Source organism: Herpailurus yagouaroundi, unplaced genomic scaffold (genome assembly GCF_014898765.1).
Source record: "Herpailurus yagouaroundi ecotype Mexico unplaced genomic scaffold, PumYag 28, whole genome shotgun sequence".
Taxonomy (NCBI): Eukaryota; Metazoa; Chordata; class Mammalia; order Carnivora; family Felidae; genus Herpailurus; species Herpailurus yagouaroundi.
This window is the reverse complement of record NW_024412376.1, coordinates 45,038,019-45,055,073: the sequence shown is the minus strand read 5'-3', so window position 1 is coordinate 45,055,073 and position 17,055 is coordinate 45,038,019. Positions and strand designations below refer to the sequence as shown.

Below are 17,055 nucleotides of genomic sequence, written 5' to 3'. Positions count from 1 at the left end.
GGGGACAGTAGATTATGGGAGCCTAGGTTAGGAGAGTGTAGTGGACATATGTTTTGCTTGACCAGCCTCTATTTCTCTTTCTTTCTCCTTCTTCCACTGATTATTCTGTCATTATTATTATTATTACATGGAAAGCTACTTCTTCTACACCCACAGACTATGTAATTTGGGGTGGGGCAGACCCAGGCCCGGTGCAGGTGAGGGGGCTGCTCTTTGAAGGCAGATGGGTAGGTGTGGTCAGGCATGTGATCCCTGCTGGTCAACGAATTGTGTTCATCTCTCTGGTCAGTGAGCTCAGTTCTGGAAGAGATAGGGGACCCCCGTCAGCACTGGACTTCTTTCACAACTATTGGGACAGAAGTACTGTTTCCACTGAGGTTGCGTAGCTGGTGGATGTGAGGCCGGAGAAGCTGGTGGCCTTACTGCCTTCATATGTGTAGGGCTTGCCAGTGAAAAACGGCCTTTGACAGAGGCAACAGAGTGAGGACAGTGTCATTTGATCTCCCGAATGCAAACGTGCCTCAAGTTAGATTTACTTCTGAAAAATTTTGATATATATAAAAAAGGCCTGACTACACGGAGAGTACCAGTGGGTATGAGGTGAGGAGATGAAGTGACATTTCAGGAGTAGCATCGGGAGGACTTGGCCATTTGATGGGCTGGGTTTGGAGGGTGTGGGAGAGAGAGGAGACAAAGGCAGATCTGAAGTAATTTGAGTGGTGTTAACCAAAGGAAAGAAGCAATTTTTCCTTTTACATATCCACTCCATGTAGAAAAACATATTCAAATAATAAACTATAAAATTGTAAATTAGAAACATGTGGCTGCTTTTTAGTAGTGTGTTTTTCCTTGTGTTACTACTGGCTTACATTTTTTGATAGGTTATATCTCTGAGGTTATTAAAAGTAATTTACTGAGTTTGTGCAATGCTTCATAGGTTTCAAATAATTTTGGAATTTTTTAAATCTCATTTAATCCTCATAAGAACTGTATGTGGTAGGTTGGATAGTTACTATCATCCCCCATTTACCAACAAGGGTGTTGAGGCACAGACAAGTTAAGATAATTAGTTAAGGAAACCGACACATAACTTGTAGGATTCCTATACATCATCCAGCTTTACTATTCCTAGTAGTTGTAGTTAGTTATATTCAGTAATAAAATTATAGGCAGTGACCAACGTATAAACAGGTGGCATTCCAAATATAGCATCTCATTTTCTCCAAAACATTACAAAATACATTTAATCCAATCAGAACTATTCTAAAAGAATACTAAATTAGAGCAATCTTGGGTGATTAGCCAGAACCCTGATGTGTATCTGAGGGATCACTGTGGGTCAAATTCACCTCTGGAATTCTGAAAATGAGGAGGACCCTGGCTTTGAAGAGAAGGTCCTATAAATTGGGAAGTGCCACTCTAGGGGGTGTAAACATTTCCTTTCTCGAGAAGTAATACTGATAGTCTCTTATTTTTCAGTTTCCAGGAAATGGAAATTGTTTTAATCTCATTGAAGGAAGCATACAGAGGCCTCAGGGAAGAACAAAGATAAGAGTCAGTTGCCTGTCAAATCGATGATATGAGTCAGCCATCCCACAGCCATTTGAATAAACAGGAGTTATTATATATATGATCTTTTGGCCAAGAAGGAAGTGTAGTTAGATTAAGTAGAGTGATAAAGAACAATGTACTGGGCCACTGGGCAAAGTTCATCATAACAAAACATCAGCGTCAATGGAATTCATCTTCCTAAATAGCCACACACATACTCAATTTTCAAGTGCTAACAAAATGGGGCTTGATTGCAAGTAATAATACTGAATAATTTTATGTCATTTCTAATTCTCATTTCTCTGTGGAAATGTAGGAGATGTTGAGACTAACACAAAAACTTTTTTGGACAGAAAAAGACCTGGTTTTGTAAAATTATGTGGCTTAATACTCTGTTGCTTTAGTGAAACTGTTGTTTATATTCTGTGGCTTGAGAGCCAAAATACAATACTGAATTTCATCCAAGTCATGTAGTTAAGCCCATGCTTCCAAATGAAACTAATGGTCTGGCTGTATTTAAATGTATTGATTCTAGATTCATAAAGTTGTATCAAAATGTGATTATACATTCTTTAGTTTCTATATAACTCCCCTACTCTTACCCCTGCAAAGAAATCTTTGATGTAAAAATTCTTCATTTCATCTTAAACTAGTAATTAGGTAAGAAATATGATCATGATTATTTTTCCCCTCCTGAGAAAAAAAGGGAAACAATAGACAAATCTGATAAATCAATGCTATTCTAAACAAAAACAAAAACCATATTCTAGAAATGTGTCTGTTCTCTAACAAGAGGAAACCAATGTTAGATTCTATAACACCTTCTGGAATTTAGGATGACTGAGATCTGTCTAGTATCTCAGATATCCTCTGGAATTCTTGGAGGAGGAGAAGGTGGAAATGGAAAGAGGACTCTGGTTTCAAAGGGGGAGGGTCTTACAATTTGAGAAGTGTTAACCTACATAGTTTTGAACACAGATAAAGCCTTACTTTGTAAGATCTATGGTTTGATACTCTGTTGATTTGTGAAACTTGTTTGTAATTGTTAGATAATATGATGTGTACATAGGTTCTTTATCACATATATAATGTGTATAAATACATTTGTAATTGTTAGAGAATAGAATGCATATATATTTTCATCACATATGTAATGTATATAATGTATATAATGTGTGTGTGTGTATATACACACACACACATATATATATGTGTGTGTATATATATATATATACATACATACTGATACTCTGGTATATATATACTGATACTATATGTCTTTTCCTCCAGTTCCTGTAACAGAACGCCTAAAACCCATGTAACTTCCTAAAGTGATAAGAGCACTAGGATCATCTTTTGCTCCTGACACTGGGCTCCTGAAACCCTTGTAATTTTCTGAATAATGAGAATATCTTTTATTCTAATAAGGTGACTCTGGGTGAACTCCTGGATGGCTCCTGGATGAGGGCTGGTCATCAGTAAGTCCAAGCCATGATTAGAAGCTTGGAATTTTCAGTCTCCCACACCCATTCTCTTGAGACGGGAGAAGGGCAGAAAATGGAGCTAATTGTGGATGCCTATATGATGAAGCTCTATAAAACCCAATACTGTGGAGTTCAGAGAGCTTCCAGGTTGGCAAACACATCCACAGTGGGAGGATGGCACACCCCAGCTCCACGGAGACAGAAGCTCCTGCAACTCAGGACCCTTCCAGACCTCACTCCAGATCCTGTGTATTTCTTCATCTGATTATTCATCTGTATCTTTTACCATATCCTTTAATAAGCCGGTAAATGTAAGTAAGTATTTCCCGGAGTTTGTGAGCTGGTCTCACAAATTAATCAAAGTTGAGAAGAGGGCCATAGGCACCTCTAAGTTTTAGCCACATGCAACAGAAGTCATGGGTAACCTGGGGACATACTACTCGAGACTGGCGACTGAAGTAGCGACTGAAGTAGGTGGGGGCAGTCTTGTGGGACTGAGCTCATAACCTGTGGCATCTGACACTATCTTAAGGTAGATAATATTAGCACTGAGTTTGATTGTAAGATATCAGCTGGTGTCACAGAGAATTGCTTGGTGTGGGGAAAAACCTCCACACATCTGGTGCCAGAGGTTTGTGAATGTGGTGGCTGGAGAGCATAAAGGAGACACACGGGAAAGAAAGACACAGGAGGGAAAAACTGGGTGTTTTTTTCCGTAACTCAGTTCTACTCAATACATATGTATTATACATCCATAATATATAGAATTCTATACTATATTATGGGAAGAGGGTCAGGAAAAGAATTGCTTTCTTATCAACCAACTGTCCTACACAATTCTCCCTTCCCTACTTCCTCTGAAATCAACTGTGTGAGGGAGGGGTAGAAGACGAAGCAAGTGGGAAAAGTAGAGATGGGGGACAAGAAGAGAAAGGTGAAAGCAGGTGATACTTTTCTTTTCAGTGCCTGGTTCAGAGGTAGAGGTACTGAGATTGCCAAAAAGATTGGACTTCAAGCTCCCCTACCACAGTTTAAAAAATAAAACATTCTTGTTTCATACGAAGTAGGGCACATCCCCAAAATACCTGGGTGTCCAGGTACTGTGCTCCTGCTACTCAGTAGGTGGGTTACTTGTAACTTTAGGAGATACCTCCATGAGACACCCCCTTCCCCCAACCAAGATGTCCATAGTAGCTGCTTCTGATTTTGCTCTAATCCTATGTATTTCTTATTCTAATAGAATAGTCTATATATATATATATATATATATATATATATACACACACACATATATATGTGTATATATATATATATATATATGTATATGTATATTTTCATTGTTGGCTTTGTCCACTCCATGTTACATTTTACACGTGATACATCTATGATATAAATCTATCTTCTCTTAATTGCATATAATGTTCTATCATAAAAATGTACCACGTTTTATTTATCCATTCTCTGTTAACCATTTCCAAGTTTTGAAATTAGCAAATATGTCAATAAATAAATAAAAAAGATTGAAATGAAGTTTTTTCTGTGTATAAAATCCTGAGTGTTTTTTTTTTAAATGTAGATATCTATCTGAGTGTTTTGGATTAATTTTTAAAGGATAGGTATCTAAAACGTAAACTGTGGGTTCCTAGAGTAGAATATTTTCAAGTGTGCTACTACTGAGGTGACTTCCCTATTCCACTCTCATCTTCTGTCAGCAGTCTTTGAGGGATCTGCCTCCTCACAATCTCATCAGGTGATCCCTGAGTTAGCTGGAAAATATACAATTAATGCTATCTGTAGAGACTGCTATCTTTGTTCTTTTTTTTTTTTAAATTTCTTAATGTCTATTTATTTTTGAGAGAGACAGAGAGACAGAGAGACAGAGAGAGAGAGAGAGACAAAGCACAAGCAGGGGAGGGGCAAAGACAGAGGGAGACGCAAAATCCATGATGCAGGCTCCAGACTCCGAGCTGTCAGCACATAACCTGATGTGGGGCTCAAACCTATGAACAGTGAGATCATGACCAGAGCCAAAGTCAGACACTCAACCGGCTGAGCCACCCAGGCACTACTGTAGAATCTTCTTTGTAAGTAAAGCAAGCAACGGACTCTATTGGGTGCCTGACAAAGTGATGTGCCTACATGTGAGAATATCAGGACTTGTGAGTTCCAGACCCTGGCACTAGAGATTTTTTGCAGATGAGAGTGGTTTTGTTTGTTTGTTTGTTTGTTTGTTTTTTGTTTTTCTGTAAACCATAGAAGGGTAAAAAGAAGAAGATGGATTTCTGCAGTTTAGTTTCATGACTTTAAGAAGACCCAAATCTCAGATTTATTTCTTCAAGGCAGGGAGCATGACATAGTAATCATCTACTTTTTTTTCTCACTTAACCTGATCTGTGATCTGTTGGACCTTATCTGTTCTTGCAAGCAGAGTTTTGTTGCCACAGTTCTGACATTCAATTAGAAAAATTTTATCCCAAAGCTTCTAATACTTGGGAGTTGGGCCAACTCCATATTCTATTTTCACAAGCACTTCTACACAAATCTTTATAAATCTAAATAGAATTAAAAGAAAAGAAGTATCCCATAGGTACATAACACCTCATGATGGACTGTCCTTTTATGAGGTGGGGGTAATTGGGAGCGTGGGACAGTAGGAGGTCTGTTAGAATAAAAAGTGTGAATAAGTATTATTTTTAATTGGGGCCACTTGGACACTAGGCTATTGTTGCCTTTTTAAGGGATATGTGTTCCTTAGAGCTGCTTTCCTTAAAGAACTCTTGCCTGTGTCCGTGTCTCCACCCACCAAAGTACCATAAGTCCTAGAGAATGAAGGACATAAAAACAGGGTTTAGTCAATCACTGTTCTTTTATAAACTAGGCCCCTGTTCTTCTGGTTTTGTTTTGTTTTTTTGTCTCCAACAGAACATATTTTGAAATTTCTGTTTAGAATATTGACAGATAGTAGAGTCTTTATAGTCTGACTGACAGTTTGAATCCCTATCAATCAAATATTTAAGGTACTTCTACGACACAGGGGAACGACGGCATTTTATGTTATTTACGTGTCTCTGGAAGACAAGAACATTTCTGTACACTGACAGACTGCATATATAAAAGTAAAAGCATCTGCCCTCTAGCTGGCCTAATCCTAGAAAAAATAGTAAAGAAGACCAGAATATTTCAAATTGGTAGTATAAGACATATAAAGAAAAGGCGTGATCATCTAGATAATACAAATCAATTTCCTATCCGTGTTGTACTAAAACCTAGACCCCCCACAGCACCCTGAGGTAATTCCATTACCATGCTAAATTACTTGGCACTTGCATGGCCTTTTTATTTTTGTGTTACTATTATTCCTGGCAAATGAATAAATTTTGCTCAGCAGAAATAAATTAGACAGCTTGTCACTCAAGCTAATCACTCTGGAGCTTTCCTTTCCCGGTTCAAAAGATTGGTTGACACCTACTGGGCATTTATTTAGTCACTTCTTGATAACAGAGCATCTATTTGCACATGGATATGAGTAGAGTTATAAAGATTTAAAAAGTAATTATCTTCGGGTCTCTTTAGGATTTGAAAGTCTAATTAAAGAAGTTTAAGACACTATAAGTCTTAAAGAATTAAGTTTATAACATCCAATCCAATCAGAGTTTGCGATTAAAGTGAGAAGCAGGTATGTTAAAGATTGCAGAAACATAAATCTTAGCCAGGATTTAGTTGCTCACAAAACTGAAGTTTCAGAGAGATTCGGGTCTATAACTGTGCTGAACAAAGACAGGTAAGTCCAGATCCCCTTTTCTAGCTGGCATTAGGAATATACCCTGGCACACACTTTGCATTAATGATAAATGCTGCCTTGTTGGGTTATACTGGGTAGAAAATGGCCGTGAGACACAACTGGCAGAAGTCATGGAGAAGGGCAAGGACATGGGTTTTGAAACATCTACTCCTTTAGATGACATCTATACTTATGCATAAAATTCACTCCATCCTGTTTATTCCTATATCCTCTCTTTGCTTTGTTTCTTTCAGGCTATACATTTTCTTAAAATATGTGAACAAATCTATTGGTTTTATGTATGCATCAACCCAAGATCTAAAGGATATGAAGATATGAGGCTCCTGGGTGCTTCAGTCGGTTAAGTGCCCAACTCTCAGTTTTTGACTCAGGTCATGATCTCAAGGTTTCAGGAGTTTGAGCCTCACATAGGGCTGTGCGCTGATGGTGTGGAGCCTGCTTCAGATTCTCTCTCTCTCTCCCTCTCTCTCTGCCCCTTTCTTACATTGTCTCTGTCTCTCTCAAAATAAATAAATAAACTTAAAAAAATTAAAAAAATAAAGTGTATAAAGATCGACAGAATTTTGCTGTGTACTAAAAATTGTCCATGTTTTTCTCTTGGGAATGAAAAAGTTTTAAAGGTGAAAAATAAACATCTGAGAAGAAAGGGTAAAGGAAAATGCTTTTGTTGATTATATGTCAACATCTAAAAACAAATCCTATCCTGAAATATCAGCAATTCAAGTAAATTGGCATAGGATGTGTCCAGAAGAACACGTTCTAGTAGGAAAAAAAAAAATCAATAAACTTTATCTTAAAAAAATCAACTTTAGGATCATTTTTTGGAAGGTGTGCCTTTGAGATAGCTGAATATATTTCTTTCAGGCAGATGAATTATGACTTCTTGGGTAAAAAATAAAAGCTGTAGAAGTTTGTGACAATCACTAGAAGGGAGAATGGTGATATTCATCACTTTGGCTTTGGCCAGGGTAGGTAAACAGATCCATTTAAAATTTTGGTGGCAGAGGGATATTTGAAAAGCACTTCTAAAGTAATCTATTTTTCCAAACAATTTTCTTCATGTTCTACCACCTTGGGGGAGCTTTATGGAAACGAATGAGCAGTAAATAGACTCTGTATTAGAGAGGAAGAGCTTGCTACTAGCATACTAATTTACTTGTATTACTGAGATTTCAGGAGAGAATTTGCTTTTAGATGTTTACATATGATCAAAAAAAGTATTTTTCCTTTACTCCTTTCTCTCAATTATTTTTCACCTCTAAAGTTTTTATATTCCTGAGAGAAAAATATGGACTGTTTTCAGTATACAAAGCAAAATTCTGCCTTCTTTTTCAAGCCTGGCGTTTCAAGTTTGACCCATACCACAGTGAAGGAGATATGTTTTGTCCGACATCCCTTCGGCAGCGCTAAAAGATATACCAAAAGTCACGTGAGCAAGTTAAGCCTTGTAGAATTTACTTCGATGTCTTCAAAAAATGGAAAAATGCTCACCAGTCAGGAAAAAAGAGACCAAAGGAGAATTATGATTTCCCCTTCATAGGTAGTTTTTAAAAAATGTTTTTTTTTTTTTTAAATCAAGCTCAGAATTATTTTGTTTACACCGAAGTGTATTGCTCAGTGCCATGGTAATAATCAGATGCAGAGTTCAACAATATGTATGATTCCTTATCGGATATAAATAAGAGTTTAATATCATTTCTATCTCTGGGTGAAAACAAATAGCTCTGAAAAGTCGATTATTCTCATTTTCTTGCACACTTGGCCTCTAATAGTCATTTTGTGTCATTCTTGTCAGGGTCCTGATACGAAGTTGGATTGTATGTGTCATATTAGCTGTAAGCCTTTACTGAAAGTGAAATGAGAAATGTCTTTGCCAGCAATTCAGAATTCTAAATTGCCAGTCTTCCTTGGTTTTAGTTTGCCCCTCATCAACCAGCCTGTGATAGACTCACGCATGGATTTTGGAGTTACATTGCAGGTTGAAACTTTACGCAGCCCCTTATATTTTTATTTGGCCTGTTATGCCCAGAATTCGTGATCCCCAAAGACCACCAGGGAGCCGAGTCTGATGCAAAAGCAAAGAGCCTTTATTCAAGCTAGCTGGAGCTCAATCCCTTACCTGCATCGATGCAGCGGTGAGATACCAGAGAGAAAGAGCGAGTTTCAAAAGCACAAAGGTTCTATAGGGATCTAGGGGCAGTTGATGGGGTAATGGTTGTGGCCTTAGCCGATTGGCTGGGGAAGGGTCGCAGGTTGCTGGGTGTGGTTTGAACTGGAAGTTTGAACAGGTGAGCGGGAAGTTACTCAAGGGGAGGAAGAGTGGTCTGAGGTTTGAGTGGGAATTTCTTTCTGTGGTTTTCCTGGAAAAGGGCCATGTCGGGGACATAGTCACTCAAGATGGAGGACACAGAACAAAATGGAGTCAGCCGGTCTAGGTCCGCTCTTTCAGGCCAAGTCCCTTTTGAAGCCTCTCCCCCACTGCCCCCCCCCCCCCCCCCCCCCCCCACTATTGGTAGAATGGGAATAATGAATATACTAGCTTCGTGGAGTTGTGAGACACAAAGGAAGTAACATGAGGGGTGGATCTAACTCAGGGTCTGTTACTGGCAGTAGCAGTGCTCCATGGAAAACTGCAACTTTTTGTGACACTGCTATTGGTATGATAAAGGGGTATTTCAAGTCTCCTCATGGTTACCACAGGATATCTTCCCTGGGGATGAGCAACAAGCCAGAGGACTCAGAAAGCCAATGAGCTCTAATACTGAGATGTGCTCAGGAGGTGTGGTCATTGTCATTGGGTTTAATAATCATCAAAGAGAGTGACTCACTTCTTAGAAAAAGTGACTTCTAACTCCAAGGCCCTCAAAGACTGTGACCAGTAGGCACTGCCCTCTGATGTGCTTATCTAATTATAGGTTAGCTATAGTTAATTAAACACCTTAAATCTGATCATTTCTACCTAGGAATGTATATTACCTAGGCTAATATGCTATAGAAAACCCTGAGCCTGATACAGAACCTGGCAGAGGGTAAGCAGGTATTTAATATATATGTTAATAGCTTGTGGAGTAAACCCAGATCTTTCCTTGGTGCTGGGTTAGAACTCTGGGAGCATACCTTGATGGACGTTAGCTAATCTAAGCTGCTGAATAATCCTTGAGGTGAGCTGAAAAAGTTTGTTATTCCTTTATTTCTACTAACGTTTACTGAGTTTATATGGAAATGCTATAGTTGGCAGTCATATTCACAATTTTGCTTAATCCTTACCCTAGTCCTTCAAGGTAAATATTATTCTTAGTTTCACGTAGGGGAACAGAGACTTAGGTAAAATGACCTACTGACAGTAGCAATGTGTAGACTTATATGACACCTTGGCTACTATCCAGATAGTGGTGTGCCTTGCCCAGAGAGGATTTGGGACACCAAGTGCTGTCATATTCAGTTGCTTCCAAAATCTTTTTTTGAGAGTGTATTATTTAAATACATTTTTCGTTTTAGGCTTGGGCCATGTTATGGACTGAATGTCCATAACAAATTTATATGTGGAAGCTCTAGCTCCTTATGTGACTGTATTTAGAAATGGAAGTAATTAAGGTTAAATGAGATCATAAGAGTGTGACCTTGATGTGATAGGATTAGTATTCTTATAAGAAGAGATACCATAGAGCTTGCTTTCTGTTTTTACCATATGGGGACACAGAAAGAAGGCAATTATCTATAAGTCAGGAAGTGAGCTCTCCCCAGGAGCTAAACACTGTTGGAAATTGATCTTGAACTTTCCAGCCTCCAAAACTGTGAAAAAAAATAAATTTCTGTTGTTTAAACCATGCAGTCTGTGACATTTTGGTATGGCAGCCTGAGCAGACTGAGACAGGCCAACACAAGGCAAAGATGCTTGGATAGTCTCTTGTATGCTTGCTGGTTTACTGGTTGACAGAAATAAGGTATGCAAAAAAAACTAAAGGCATATTTTCCTTTCCATTTGTTTATTTAGACTTAAGATTAAAAAAAAAATTTATATATAATTTATTGTCAAATTGGTTTCCATACAACACCCAGTGCTCATCCCAACAGGTGCCCTCCTCAATGCCCATCACCCACTTTCCCTCTCCCCCATCCCCCATCAGTCCTCAGTTTGTTCTCAGTATTTAAGATAGACTTAAGATTTTTTTTTAAAGCACTTTTAGGTTCACAGAATAATTAAAAGGAAAGTATAGAGATTTCCTCTGCCCCCGCAATGCATAGCCTTGTCCCTTATCAACATCTTCTAACAGAGTGGTACCTTTGTTACAATTGATGAACTTACATTGATGTATCATAATCACCTGAAGTCCAGGGTTTACATCAGGGTTCACTGTTGGTGTTGGACACTCCATGGGTTTGGACAAATGTATAATGACATGTAGCTATCATTATATAGTATCATACAGAGTATTTTTATACCCTAGAAATCCTCTGTGCTCCACCTATTTATTCATCTCTTCTCACTCAACCCTGGTAACCACTGATCTTTTTACTGCCTCCATATTTTTGCTTTTTCCAGAATGTCATGTAGTTGGAATCATATAGTATGTAGACTTTTCAGATGCGCTTCTTTGATTTTGTAATATGCATTTAAGTTTCCTCTATGTTTTCTCATGGATTGATAGTGTATTCGTTTTTAGCGCCAAATAATATTCCGTTGTGTGGATATACCACAGTTTTTTATCCATTCACCTAGTGAAAGACATATTGGTTGCTTCTAAGTATTGGAAAGTGTAAACAAAGCTGTTGTAAACATCCATGTATAGGTTTTTTGTGTTGATATAAGTTTTCAACACCTTTGGATAATTACCAAGCAGTGTGATTACTGGATCAGAGGGTCAGAATATATATGTGTTTAATGTTTTATAAGAAACTGCCAAACTCTCCCAAAATGGTTGTATCTTTTTTGCATTTCTACTAGCTCTACATCCTTGCCAGCATGTGGTGTTGTCAGTTTTCTGGATTTTGCCATTCTAAAATATATATATATTTTATCTATAAAATATATATACTTCGATGAAGTGTCTGGTAAGGTCTCTGGCCCATTTTTTAGTTGGGTGGTTTGTACTCTTACTGTTGACTTTAAGGGTTCTTTGTACATTTTGGATATCGTCCTTTATCAGATGCATCTTTTGCAAATATTTTTCTCCCAGTCTGTGACGTGTCTTCTCATTCTCTCGACATTGTCTTTTTCAGAGCAGATTTTTTTTTATGAGCAATATGAGTTGATTTAACTATTTTGGAAACAACCCCTTCCCCCCCCCCAATAATGTCTGAACCTAAAAGGTACGTAAAAATGGCAAAACATATTTTAAAATAGTAGATTTGAAGGTCATTGTAGCTTTTTCCTCATCACATGAACTCTTTCTGCAGGACAGTAAATTACAAACCATTTCAAACTGTGTTAAATCACATAATCAATCTGGCTGCATTCGTAGCTGCTTCTGGGAAAGTAATCTTGTTGGAGCTATTCCTCTGGGCTGTTTGGTCAGTTGGTCCAGAAGAAGAAGTCCTGGAGACAGCAGTGGGCCTCACCTGTCTTGTCACTACTCATTCTGCTCGTCTGCTGTGATGGAAGCAGGCACAGAATCCTGGGCCTTGTTGACATCACTGGTGCACACCCACTGCCCATTGATGGACTCCTTCCACAGGGCCTCCTTATTATTTCTGCCTGAGAAAAGCAGGATGTTGGCCGTGATGGACCAGCTCACATGCCACATATCATTGAACTTATGCAGCAGTTTGAGCAACCACATATTGCCTGAGGCATCATCATGGGTCCAAATGAACATGTGACCATCCTGGGAGCTGCTGGTGATGGTGCTGGTGAACAGGCTAATGGAGAGGGCCCAGGCCACATCTCGAACCCAGTCACTGTGCACTTGTAGCTTCTGTTTCTTCTGTTGGCTGGTCTCCTCTTCCTTCCACAGCTTGATGAGGTTGTCACAGCCACTTGATGCAAACTTCTTAATACAGTTGGGCTTCTGCACCGATAGCTGGACTATGAGGCTTCCAGGTTCAAAAGGAGGGGGTCAACTGACTGCATTGCAGCCAATAATGTGAGCGTTGTTGATCTTTTTCACTTCCCACTGGTCATCTCCTGTGTACGACAGCAGGGATATGGCCCCATCTGAGTTGATATAGGCCATAGTCATGGAAGGGCCCAGCACACAGAATTTACTGAGAAGTCGTATCCTGTACGCTTGTCCATCCGTCTTCTCCCAGATGCCATTCTCCTCTTTCTCAATAAGGATTTTTTTGTCAAAGGAGCAGCATGCCAGGATGTTGACATACAGAGAGTGGTCCCAGGCCACTTTCCACACAGGATCCTCATGACCCCTGAGGTCACCAATGAGGATCTTCCCTCCATTGTGCACATTGAAGATTCTGATGGACCTGTCTGATGAGCAGGTTGCCAGGCAGGTGCCATAGTAATCCATTTGGGCATCGTGAAGCATGTCCTAGTAAGAGGTGTCTACAGTGTTGATTGCTGACACCATGGCCCTGATGGCAGCGGCTCCCGGTCTTGGATGTGGCAGCTCCTGGTGGTGCCCCTGAACAGCTCCTCCAGAGCAGAAAGTTTTAATTTTAGTGAAGCCCAGCTTATCAATAATTTTTTTCATGGTTTATGACTATGGTGTTTTATCTATGAAGTCATCACCATACCCAAGTTCATTTAGGTTTTCTAAGGGTTTTATTGATTTGCATTTTACATTTATGTCTATGATTTATTTTGAGTTAATTTTTGTGACAGGTTTAAGTTCTGTGTCCAGATTTTGTTTTGCATGTAGTATGTCCAGTTGTTTGAGCACCATTTTTTAAAAAGACTATCTTTTTTTCCATCATGCTCCCATTGCTCTTTTGCCAAAGATCAGTTGACTATATTTATGTGGGTCTATTTCTAGGCCACTTATTCTGCACCATTGACTATGTTTCTATTCTTTCACCAATACTACACTGGATTGGCTACTATAGTTTTATAGTAAGTCCTGAGATCTGGTACTGTCAGTCCTCCAACCTTTTCTTCTCCTGAAATATTGTGTCAGCTGTTCTTGGTCTTTGCCTCTCCATACAAACTTTAGAATCAGTTTGTCATTATCCACAAAATAACTTGCTGAAATTTTATTAGGATTACATTGAATCTTTAGATCAAGTTGGGAGGAACTGTCATCTTGACAATATAGTGTCTTCTTATTCATAAATGTGGCATATCTCTCCATTTACTTAGTTCTTACATTTCATTCATCAGAATTTAATAGTTTTTCTTATATAGATCTTATACTTATTTTGTTAGAATTACACCTAAGTATTTACTTTCCTTAGGTGCTAATGTAAATGGTATTGTGTTTTTAATTTCAAGTTCCACTTGTTCATTGCTGGTATACAGGAAGGCAATTGACTTTTGTATATTATACTTGTGTCCTGCATCCTTGATATAATTGCTTATTAGTTCCAGGAATATTTTGGTCCATTATTTTGGATTTTCTACATAGATGTTTTCCTTTTATTTTTAAGGTGGAAGTTTTAGGTCATTATTGACTTATTTGCTGTGGGAAATCATATTAATTGTGTGTATCAGTGTTGGTAAGAACTTATATACAAATTTAAAATGATTTTTAAATCCTAATTGATTTCTAGATATTCAAATGAGAAGACAACATTTATGTATCGTCAGAAAAAGATTTAGGGAAAATAAATTAGTAAAATAATAAGTATTATATGTATATATATCATATAGCATCATATATGTATAGTATTGGAAGGATATATAAAAAATATTAGTGTGATAATGTGATCTCTTTGTGGAGATGCTATATGTAATTTTCTTTGCTTTTGTTTATATGAATTTTTAAAAAAGATTTCATCTTTTTAAAGTAATCTCTACACCCAATGGGCAACTTGAACTGAAACATCAAGATCCAGAGTCAAATGCTCTACCAACTGATCCAGCCAGGTGCCCAGTATGATTTTTTTTTTTTATTTCTGTCTTCAAAATATGTAAAAGAGAATGAAAGTCACTAACAACCAAAAGCAAGTCAATTTTATAGATGGGTGAAATACACTTGATCCTTGAGCAACATGAGGGTTGGGGCGCTGACCCTGCCATGCAGTGGAAAATCTGCATATAATTTTTGACTCCCCCAAAACTTAACTACTAATAGCCTACTGTTGACTATTAGCCTTACTGGTAACATAAACAATTAACACATATTTTGTGTGTCATATATATTATATACTGTATTCTTACAATAAAGTAAGCTGAAGAAAAGAAAATGTTATTAAGAAAATGATAAGGAGGAAAAAAATACATTTATAGTAGGGTACTCTAAAAAAAGTCCACATATAAGTGGACTCACACAGTTCAAACCTGTGCTGTTCAAGGGTCATCTCTACATATCTTCTTCCAAAGAAGGACAAAGAATCACAAATAAATGTTTAGGGGTATAAGAATTAGCAAGTAGGATGTGTCTTTTGTCCAGAAGATCTATGGCATTAATTCACAGATACAGGTGTAAAAAATGAAACAAAACAAATCACTCAGAATTTCCACAAAATGTTGCTTCCGTAAATATACTATCAACACTAACTTTAAATAAGCTGCACACAGGATATCTTTTAAATGGGTGACTGAGTTGTTCACATTTTATTGTTCTTATAGGTGTTACCGCACAACTTTAGCTTTGTAGAGGACTCTGTGGGGAGTTCTTGGGATAGTGTCCTGAGAGAAAGGACAGTGGCTTTGGAGTCAGCAAACCCAGAGTTGACTCAGGTACCAGCTGTGTCACTGAAAAATCATTTAAGCTCTCAGAGACTTCATCTTCTCATCAGTAAAGCTGACTTCACAATTCTGTGTCCTTTGCATGATTTTTGTCAGTATCAAACCAAATGAAAATAATATACGCAGTGCTTTATGACTCATAGCACTCTATGCAAATTCTAGTTATCATTATTCTGAAGATGGCTATTACAACCAAAGTTACCCAAATTATAGAAACATAACAGAAGTAGTGCTGGAAATATTAATTTAAAAAAATTTTTAAGACTTATTTATTTTTGAGAGAGAGAGACACACAGTGTGCGAGCAGGGGAAAAGAGAGAGGGACACACAGAATCCAAAGCAGGCTCTAGGCTCGAAGCTGTCAACACAGAGCCTTATGAGGGTCTCAAACTCATGAACCATGAGATCATGACCTGAGCTGAAGTCGGATGCTTAACCAACTACTTAGCTTAACCAACTACTAAGCCACCCAGGAGCCCCTGGAAATGTTAACTTAAGCCCCTGGAAATGTTAAGCTTAGCTTAACTTAGCTAGCTTAAGTAGCTTAACCAACTACTGAGCCACCCAGGAGCCCCTGGATATGTTAACTTTCAATGTTGGAGTCTTAATTAGGCCAGGGCATGGCCTTTTCATATTCTTAATTTCTGCTCTGATCTTAATTAATGTATACCACTGTGGGTATTTTGGATTTCTGGTAGATGGTGAAATTTGAGGTTTAAGAACCCTTTTGAGCAATGGCTGTCTAACCAGGGTATAGTTTTGCAAATTCTAATTTTCATTCATTCAATATTTACCACTGAAATCTATTGCTTATGGTATTCCAAGTTTTGTGGTCACAGCAGCAAATAAAACAAAGCACCTGCTGAAATGGAGCTTACAATTTAATGGGGGGGGGTGTTGTGGTCCATAATACAGTGGAAAATGAATATCTAATAGGTCAGTAATGAATATAGGATAGAGCAGGAAGTGTAAGAAGTGCTATGAAGAAAAACAAAGTGGAAGAAAGGAGGTCGTCCAGGAAGCAGAAACTGGGATGGAGATTAAATGCAGAAAGTTTACTGAAAGGATCAACACTTGTCAGAGAACAGGAGGAGGTAGGGTTGTTTGGGGGGAGAACTTGGGCTACAAAGTAGACACAACTAGGCCTCCACTAACACCCTGGGAGCTGGGAAGCCGGGAAGGGCCTTCAGAATAGTGTTGAATTGTGGCAAAGGAACCCAGGTCTTTATGCTCCTGCAATGACCAAAGAGTGGTTGCAAGCTGTCCCTGGGGAAGGGAGTGTGACCTTGTGAGGTGACTTTCTTCTGCGCAAGGCAATTCCCAGAGACAGCTAATAGCAGTAATCAGCCAGTAGCACTGTATCCATTAGAAGGTGTGCGTGGTGGGGGGTGGGGAGCAAGGGATTGCTTATTTTA

General features: G+C 38.4%; 1 pseudogene; it reads right to left on the bottom strand.

Moving 5' to 3' along the window:
• Positions 1-12,407: 12,407 nt before the first annotated feature.
• LOC121027205 (protein SEC13 homolog) lies at positions 12,408-13,340 on the bottom strand (annotated as a pseudogene).
• Positions 13,341-17,055: the final 3,715 nt, after the last annotated feature.